Source organism: Sprattus sprattus, assembly GCF_963457725.1.
Source record: "Sprattus sprattus genome assembly, chromosome: 2".
Classification (NCBI taxonomy): domain Eukaryota; kingdom Metazoa; phylum Chordata; class Actinopteri; order Clupeiformes; family Clupeidae; genus Sprattus; species Sprattus sprattus.
In genome coordinates, this window is record NC_137921.1 from 11785573 (window position 1) to 11792386 (window position 6814).

At 39.6% G+C, this 6814-nt stretch overlaps 1 protein-coding gene across 2 annotated transcripts in view; it reads right to left on the reverse strand.

The window, feature by feature from the left end:
• The window catches only part of stat6 (signal transducer and activator of transcription 6, interleukin-4 induced), a 28994-nt gene extending 24119 nt beyond the window's left edge, over window positions 1-4875 (reverse strand). For both annotated transcript variants that reach the window (XM_080833084.1, XM_080833083.1), the window contains exon 1: window positions 4534-4875. The gene's annotated coding sequence lies outside the window, so the exon portion shown is untranslated. The remainder of the gene's footprint in view (window positions 1-4533) is intronic.
• Between the last annotated feature and the right edge of the window lie 1939 nt (window positions 4876-6814).

A 6814-nucleotide genomic window follows, 5' to 3' on the forward strand; every position in this document is an offset into this window, starting at 1 on the left:
CTTGTTATCCTGCTCTATCATCAGGCGAATAGATGGTGCTTAAAGGAGCTTCACCTCAAATCTGGCTGGGGTCGAACAAAGAAAATAATTCCTATTCATCTCCTTGCCTCTAAGCTAAAAAGTTGCCTTGTGAGGAATCTACCTGGCATACATGCCTTGACAGGATGTGACAACACAAGTAAGGTTAGATCCAAGGTTGCCTGTTTGACCAAAGCATTGGATACGAGCTGCATTGATCATTTTGGGAAACTCCCGATTGATGACATGACGAAAGGAGCAGAAAACTTCCTTGTACAATGTCTCCCTAAGAACAGGGAGGTTGAGACCTTCGATCAATACAGGAAAGAGCAGTACTCAATCAGGTCAATTTCAAAAAGCTTGTTTGTTGCTCTGCATCAATTCATGAGCATATCAAACGTTCCTATTTCCAGGCTTTTAAATGTTATCGTTCTGCTGACTCCCCAAACACTTTCCCCAACCCAGTTGATTTTGGATTACAGATCAATGATCAGGGTAAACTGACCCCAATTGATGTACCAACTGCTGCTCAGTGCCCTACCAACATCCCTGTTGCTCTACTTGCGCCAAATCCACTTGCTCCTGCAGAGTGTCTCATGTACAAAATTCTGTAAGTGTCATGTAAATGCCACCAAAGCTGGGCTCCATTCATGCAAGAACACTTACAACAAATCTCAGTGAAACCCGGTGAAACTGACAATTCAATTAACTGTAAAGAGTGACAACTACCTGCATTGTCATTGATAAAGTTGTATTACCTACACGTATTTTGCATGGATAGTATTTGCTTATTTGGGCAAAATAGAATTAGGAGTACGTAGATTGAGTGTTTGTTCTCATAAATTGGATTATTAAGATACATTTTAATTGAAAGAGCCTTTTAGTTGGTTTATGTGGTTAAGACTCAATAAAAGAACATTGAATTGGCCTAATACTGCTTTTAAATGGCTAAGAAGACATTTATAATGCCCTATTAAATTCTTCTGCTGAAGTAGAAATATAATTTGTGCGATTTTAAGCTTTTTGCGCCCCACACAATGGTTTTTCTTGTGTATCTCCAAAAGTAAAGGGTTTAGAGCTTAGAAACCGTAGTAGTGCATATAAAAACATGCATATTATCCGGTCATTAGGAGACCAAATTCAAGTGTCTATGACCTTCGGAAGCTGAGATACAGATGCGCTGGATGGGCCGCAGGCGCGCTAAAAGAGCGTGGCAAAATCTCAATTTTCGCTCGGGTTATATGAAATGACAGCACCCTAGTTTTGTTCCTCATGGTCAAATAAATTAGTCAGAATCCATCGAAAAAAGTCATGCCGCTCATACTGCATACTCAACCTATTAGCTGATACTGGAGTATAGGGAACTTTCCTGTTTATTAACTGCACATTACTTTAAAACTACTATTCACTGCAACTACATCTTAAAGTTTGAGTATTTTTCAGTTCTTTGTACTTGAGGCCATATACTGTATCAGTTTTGTCACTTTTGCCACTCTGTTTTACCAATATTTGTGTAAATGCATCCTCTTTTGTCAATACAAGTCAGGCTGACACAAATACAACACTTTGTATTTGGACTCAGTTGCCTCATATGACCCCTGGGGAGCTGATAACCAAACCTTTGTTTTGATGTTGCCTACGATAAGGTTAAACTAGAAAATGCATTTCCTGAAGGAAATACCAGTGCATGAAATGCAAAGGTTAAGAAAGGAAGAAGAAAAGGAAAGAAGAGTGGAAGAAGGAAAGACAAAAGGAAAGAAGAGTGAAGAAAGGAGAGAAGAGTGGAAGAAGGAAAGAAGAAAGGAAAGAAGAGTGAAAGAAGGAAAGAAGAAAAGAAAGAAGAGTGAAGAAAGGAAAGAAGAGTGGAAGAAGGAAAGAAGAAAAGAAAGAAGAGTGAAATAATGAAAGAAGAAAGGAAAGAAGAGTGAAGGAAGGAAAGAAGAGTGGAAGAAGGAAATAAGAAAAGAAAGAAGAGTGAAAGAAAGAAAGAATAAAGGAAAGAAGAGTGTAAGAAGGAAAGAAGAGTGAAGAAAGGAAAGAAACGTGGAAGAAGGAAAGAAGAGTGGATGAAGGAAAAAAGAAAGGCAAGAAGAGTGGAAGAAGGAAAGAAAAATGGAAGAAGAAAATAAGAAAGGAAAGAAGAGTGGAAGAAGGAAAGAAGAGTGAACAAGAGTGGCTCTGGATGAAGAGTAAAGAGAGAGTGAAAATATTGAAAAAAGGAGATAAAAATGGAGTGAAGAAGAGAGATTGAGTGTGAGAGAAAGTTGACAGAGAGAAAGATGGAGAGATGGAGAGAAAAAAAATAGAGAATGGATGGTGTCTTAATGTTCCTAGTTACAGTTAAATTGAGAGGGACAGAGAGAGAAGAGGTTCCTTTGATTTGGCACAGGTGTCAGTAAAGCACAGGTGCAAGCCAGTTTAAAGACCCTATTATGATGTCATAATGGCCCGAATGTAAGTCAATGGGAGAAATTTATATTCGTTTTTCTTTAATATCTTAAAAAGTATAAAGTTTAGAAAAGTGAAAAATACATAGCATAAGTGTCGTTTACAAGACCTATGCGACAAAGTTTGAATGAAGTTTCTACGTTAAGCGGTTCGGGCTGAATTAATCGCAGAAAAAGGTAACAAGAATAAGAAGAAGAAGAAGAAGAAGAAGAAGAAGAAGAAGAAGAAGAAGAAGAAGCCTAGGAATAACAATACAGGGCATTTCATGCACTGTAATAATAAAGAAAGGCCTAGGCCTACGTCCACAGTACAATTCAGAGCAAATAAACAAATTATGGCCACGAACTCCAATAACTGTTGGCTGCTATTCAAAACTAATTATTGCATCCACAGTTCTTATAAACAGGCTACATTAAACCCTTCTTTAAAATTGATATTTGGGGATATTACATATAATGTAGCTACAAGGCTCATAATCACACAGATGACTAGTACAGTGTTGGGAAAGTTCACTTTCTACATGAACTAGTTCAGTTCATAGTTCACACATTTTCAAATGAACTAGTTCAGTTCATAGTTCATCATTCAAAAAATTTGAACTAAGTTCACAGCTCCAAAAAATGAACTAGTTCAGTTCTTTTTTTCAATATGTTGCGAGCTAAAAAAAAAAATATCTAAATCTCTATATGTCTGCAATACCGCTTTCGGCCTCTATGCATCTTTGTCGCTCTCACACTTGCCAGGCTTTGACAGTAAAATAAAGCACACGCAGCGATTTGAAAACTGTTAAATGACTGTTAAATGTGTGTTTTTCGCCTGGAAGTCTCTAGAAATCTGGCACCTTATTGAACTACATTTAAAAAGTGAACGTGCCGTTCACAGACACCAGAATGAACGCGTTGACAGTATCGTTCATCAGGCAATAATACAGAACGTTAAGTTCACGTTCACCAAAATTATGAACGAGTTCTTGAACTTTCGTTCAATGAACGCGTTCAGGTACAACACTGGACTAGTAGGCCTATCGTTGGACTGAAGTTATACTGGACTGTGTTGTTCCGTTTCCCCAGACCACAGGCAAACACTAGCGAGCATACACTGTCACACAGGTTCGAACTTACAGTACGGAGCCACAAAATATATTTTGGCCGTGATCCTGTTTTGAGAGTTGTTCAGAAATCTTAAGAAAGCCGTTCATATGCATTTTATTAACATACGCCAAACTCGGTTGTTAGTCCTCTCTATCCGCGAACCTGTCACCCCTTTAATTCCACTGTGCTAGTTGGTAGCCTACAGTGTTGCAATCCGTTCGCTCCTTGCGGAAGACACGCATATGTTACTGATCATGTAGGTCTGAGTGTTCAATAACTGCATGCATTAAAGATCGACCACCCTACACATCCATACAGTAAGCTTTTGTAGTCTGCATAAAACAAGGCCAAGAAAGACTATTTTGTCCATTAGTTTATGTCAAACAATAAAAACGAGAGATGAAAAAAAAACATTTCCTGTATTATGTAGCCTACATAAAAGCATAAGACCACTGACTAGCCGTCTTAAACAGCCATCATTTCAATATACTACAAAATTATAAGGTTATTCTTTGCAAATATTTACATTTCTTAAATAGTTTTGATCCACATTAATTTCCTTTTATTCACAAAGGTTTATAGAATATCGTCCTCGATGATTGGAACGGTTTGTCTCCATCATTAGGAAATGTAGGCCTAGAAATATACATTAAAAGTTGTGCTTCAATGCTTTACAATTCTAAGTAATCGACTAATTCAAGATAGTAGATTCTACGTGAACTCAGGATAATACACAACTATGGTTCAAATTCCACTATTTTTATCGTGACGCAGACCTCATGAACGCTTTTGACTGTGATCTAAAACATACAAGTTTACTTCAACAAGAATTCGTTCTCGATCTGATCGTTGCCTATGGTGGGCTAGCCTACGTTTGAATTTAAGTAACGTCGAACGCATCCCATTTTGAAGGTGCATGTTGTAGCATACAACTTCACAAAAAGCCATGGAAACGATATCGTCTAGGTCTACTTACCATTAAGTTACTTCCACACTTCGAAAAATCCGAGTAGGCCCATGAAGTCCTTGTTAAACGAGAGCAAGATGTGAGTATGAACCCTAAGTTAAAAGTACAGAAGCAACTTCGTTGAAATTTTGTGGAGCACTTCCCTCCCCTACGAAACCGAAAGTGCGCAGGCAGCCTGCTCAAACGCAAAAATGAAGTGCCTTAACACGACAGGCAAAAGGCAATAGTCTTCGGCATTTCCTAAGTGTAAACGTCAAACGCCAATCAATACTATTCGTTTGGGAAGGAAAAGAGAGCATATTTTCGATTGATGGCAAACAATTTACAGGAAAAAAGAATTGGGATTTTTGTTGTTGTCATCTAGACCCCTGCCCACTGAGCAAAGACAGCCTACGCTTTTTAACGTCTTTGTGGCACGTTCAAAAGACGTCGCCCAAGGAACCTCTAGGCCTGGGGTAGGCTACTCAATTAGAAATTATATAGGTCCACTTACCAAACAACCAACAATAACGTTCGAACTATGCACAAAGGTTGATGTGGTCTGGCCTTATTAGTGTGCAAGGTGACACCTTTTTTGTGCCACCAGTTCTTTAAACTTGGGCATAAAGGTGTGAGGGCCAGGCAGAGGCACTGATGTATAAGTGTTCATTGAGTGTGCTCCTGTATTTGTTTTTCACCATATTCATGGTTTAAAAGGCAGTATGTTGAGGTACGCTCTTGTTGTGTGGCTGTGTCAAGCTAAAAAGGCACCGGATGCCAAAAAGAGCCCGGGTGACGTAATGTTGACTTTCGAACGCCTCTTGAGTGACAGTTTCTATGCCAACGTTAGCATTACGTAATCGGGTCACCACGTAGGCCGGGCGCTTATTAGCTTTAAGTCTCAAGAGTCGTTCGAAAGCCATCAGCTACTTTTTAGTCGCTTAATATTGTGCCTTAACGGACACTACGCACCCGGACACTTTTTAGCTATCAGTCAGAGAGTCTCAAGAGTTGTTCGAAAGCCATCAGGTACTTTTTACACGCTTAATATTGGCTGCCGGTCTTTTGTAAGTAAGCACACATCAACAGGTTTCGCGCGCTAGCATCTGTATTGCTAATAGCAATTCCTCCTTTTGTGCGACAATATTAAGCGACTAAAACGTAGCTGGTGGCTTTCGAACTACTCTTGAGACTCTCTGACTGATAGCCAAAAAGTGTCGGGGTACATAGTATCCGTTTAGGCACAATAATTAAGCGAATAAAAAGTTTTAGCTACACCTGCCTGCTGGTAACCTGTAAGTTAGCAATGTCCGCTAGCATGTCAAAGCTAGCAAGCCCCCGTTGTTCTTTAGTAAAATGTTGTGCAAACAATGCCCTGTTTTGTTCAAATTTAATTGTGGGTGCCGTCAGATATGTCTTAAAATCACAACACATTAAGGACTTTCTTAATTTAAGCACAACAACAGATGAATAGCTTCAAGCTAACAAGATAGCTCGTTACACTAGCACGAGCTAGCTAATGAAATGTGCTTACTTTGATACTATAACCAACTAGCGAATCAACCACTTTCCTACCAAAGTCAAACATCAAGCACATGGTTGTTTTGGTTGGTTTATTGTAGGTCAAATACAAGCAAGCTGGTCTCAGGTGCAGCTACAAGTACAATGCAAGATGCTCTGAGGTAAATCGCGTTAGGGTGACGTATTGGCGTTGGCATAGCAACTGTCACTCAAGAGTCGTTCGAAAGTCAACATTACATCATCCGGGCTCTTTTAGGCATCCGGTGCCTTTTTAGCTTGACACCTGATCTAACTATTACACTGCATGTTGCTTGGTAGAATGATTGCAGTTGGTTTATTTTTTCTGGCCCTTAAATCAGAGTTCTGGGAGTAATAGTGTTCTAAGTGTGCACGTTTCATAGTGACGTTTCACGTTACCACTTTCGGAATCAACTTTTCGCCTTTAAACTTTTTGACGGGTTTAGAGCGTGCCATGATTTTCGTTTACTACAGAGCTCGCGGCCAACATTGAGTGAGTGAGTTTTCATAGTGATGTTGCTATTACAGCTCCTGATTGGACCTTTGGATTGAACACGGAAGATAGAAAGCACATCGAGTAGGCCTAGGAAAAAATATATAGTGCCACCCACCAAAGAAAACTCGTATGGACCATGATCAAACTAGAACGTTGGTTTTGGATTCAATCCTAATTTGATTGCGTCCGGACCCGGACCGGAGTCCGCCTATTGATGACCCCTGCTGTAGGCTATGAACGTTTCTGAAAGTCCGATGTTGACGTCCGCTGTCCCTT